The sequence below is a fragment of the Alligator sinensis genome, unplaced genomic scaffold (assembly GCF_000455745.1).
Source record: "Alligator sinensis unplaced genomic scaffold, ASM45574v1 scaffold366_1, whole genome shotgun sequence".
In the NCBI taxonomy this organism is placed as follows: domain Eukaryota; kingdom Metazoa; phylum Chordata; order Crocodylia; family Alligatoridae; genus Alligator; species Alligator sinensis.
The window spans coordinates 2016006-2018882 of NW_005841851.1; the positions used below are offsets into that span (position 1 = coordinate 2016006).

Below are 2877 nucleotides of genomic sequence, written 5' to 3' on the forward strand. Positions count from 1 at the left end.
TCCAGTTTCTCTAGTCTCTCCTCGTAGGGCTTGGTCTGTAGGCCCTTAACCATACGAGTGGCCCTTCTCTGGACCCTCTCCAGGTTATCCACATCTCTCTTGAAGTGTGGCGCCCAAAACTGAACGCAGTATTCCAACTGCGGTCTGACCAGTGCCCGATAGAGGGGAAGTATCACCTCCTTGGATCTGTTCGTCATGCATCTGCTGATGCACGATAAAGTGCCATTAGCTTTTCTGATGGCTTCGTCACACTGCCGACTCATGTTCATCTTGGAGTCCACTAGGACTCCGAGATCCCTTTCCGCTTCCGTGCCACCCAGCAGGTCATTTCCTAGGCAGTAGGTATGCTGGATATTTTTCCTCCCTAGGTGCAGCACTTTGCATTTCTCCTTGTTGAATTGCATTCTGTTGTTTTCCACCCTTATGTCCAACCTGTCCAGGTCTGCTTGTAGTTGTTCCCTCCCCTCCGGTGTGTCCACTTCTCCCCACAGTTTTGTGTCATCCGCAAACTTGGACAGAGTACACTTCACTCCCTTGTCCAGGTCGCTGATGAAGACACTGAAGAGTATCGGTCCAAGGACCGAGCCCTGCGGGACCCCACTGCCCACACCCTTCCAGGTCGATACCGACCCATCCACTACGACTCTCTGGGTGCGACCCTCTAGCCAGTTCGCCTCAGCTGGTGAGCACAGCAAATGTCCAGAGAAAATGAGTGATCATGGATAACGTATCCAGAAAAGATTGGTGAATAGGATTTAAAGAAAACTTGGGAAGGAATGAGGGGGCTGAGTGTCTGATCAACATTGGGAGCCAGCTTTGACTTTCTTGGTCTTAAGGTAGATAAGGTTCTTTGGGTAGATGTGATATAACTTTTATTAGACCAACTAAATAGTTGGAAAAAATGTTCTTTGCAAGCTTTCGGGCACAAACACCCTTCTTCAGGCAGCCCTTCTTGGTCTTATGGTCACTTTTTGAAACCTGGTTGGCAGAGGCATCAGGAAGAGGTTGTCACTATCTGATGGCTGTGTCAGGACCTGTGTATTATGGGTGCTTTTAGTTGCACCTAAGCACCCAGGGGGTGAGATACTCACATTGCTAGAAACAGGTACTGTATCTACAATTAATGAACTCCACTTTTTGGCAGCTGCAAAATGACTGTCTCAAACAGCGCAACTGCCCCTATCACTCTGTGCATTTATTTTAAAATACATATATGACCTCAGATTTTTTTTTCACTGTACAAGGCAACCTGCTCTAAGCTCTGAGTTTCTATCTCTCCACATCACTGTGACTTTCTAGTGGACTCAACCTTCAGGAACTGAGCTGAACTTTAAATGTAACTTTAAATATCACTGACTCTGTTCTAAACGGTCAGTGGTTTGGGTCACGTCTCTTTTTCTTCCTCCACCATGTTTTAAAATGGAAACTATTTTTAGGAGTAGTTAGTGTGTGTTTGTATATCTACACTTACACTTGTTAACCAAGGTGTTGATTGATTTAGCATCTAAAAACAGTGCAAATCATATGTAAACTTCCTCTTTAAAAATTTAACCAGCAGGGCTGACAGTTCTGTGCCTGGCTGCTGCTTTGATCACGACTCTCTCTCAGTCATTCTGAGAACTGAGCCCTGTTAATTGGACTGCATGGCACCTGCACTAAATATTCTGACACACCTCTGCTTTATTGGGCTATAAATCTTCCCTGGGCTCTGTTGTCTTTGAATTGATCTTACACACTAGAAGGAACAAAAGCAGTATGAATCTTCACAGCTGGGGCTCTCCTTCCTTTTTACATATTTGGCAAGATTCTGGCTTCTTATCACGTCTCAAGAACTTGTGACACGTTCTCCATTGTCACTTTTATATTGATTTAAGCAATATCTGCCCTCACTGTGCTTACAAAGAATGCATTTGAGTACATGAAGTGACTATCATAATGAATTCTGCATCGCGCGTGTATGTGTTGGAGCTGTTCAGCTATGTGTCATAAGGTCTATACTGTCTGCAATTAAGGAGACAACTCTTTAGCTCTAACGGTTTTAGTTTGTACTCTTAGAACAAGATGCTCTTTGTGCCGTGCCTGACTTCCATTGCAAAGTTGTAGCAGGCCTAGGTTGCAACATAACTTGAACTGTGAAATCTTAGATGGCTGCTTATTAGTTACAGTGCCAGACAGATGTGGGATTTTAGCACGAAGTGAAGCAATCAACTTTATCCTGCTGCTACAGTGCACAGACACTGCTCCAGATCCTGGTCAAGGGAATAGTGGTGGCAAACGTATGCACTAGAGCTGGCGTTGTTCCTCAAGCCAGCACAGCCAGAGCTATTCCCTGCACAGGAAGACTCCTCTGACTTTTCAGATTTGCATTGCAAACTCTGGCCCTGTATTCACCATTACAGAGCTCAATTTCCAGGAGATGTGGTGGGAGGCAGCTCTGAGGAAAGTTGGTGAAGTTCATCTGCTTCAATTGAGTTTCATTCTAGTTCGCTGGTGGGAAGGGAGTGGGGCTGGTGACTGCAGCTGTTCCTGTCACTGCTGCTGGGGTTAGAGCCAATCTGGGTGACATTATGGTTGGGGGTGGGGAGTTGGGGGAGCCTTTTATTTTCTACACTGTTCATGTTGGTGGAAGTTTATGGACAGGACATTTATCTGAGTTGGCCTGGGTGCATTTATCTGTTTGGGTGCACCCTTCAGGTGACACCTGGTCAGACTGAAGCCAGTGGGTATTTTGTTGCTCGTTTAACGGAGCTGGGGTTTCATGTTTTGTGTGCAAGTAGAGAAGTTTGTGTGATATTCCAGGACTGTGTTTGATAACACAATCCCTCCTGACTCAAGATATGTCTGGACAATTTCCGTGACACGTGAGGTGCGTCCTGC

At 45.7% G+C, this 2877-nt stretch overlaps 1 protein-coding gene across 2 annotated transcripts in view; it reads left to right on the forward strand.

Annotated features, from left to right (window-relative positions):
- The window catches only part of MIB2 (mindbomb E3 ubiquitin protein ligase 2), an 80949-nt gene that overhangs the window by 12325 nt on the left and 65747 nt on the right, over positions 1-2877 (forward strand). The gene's annotated exons all lie outside the window — the stretch shown is intronic.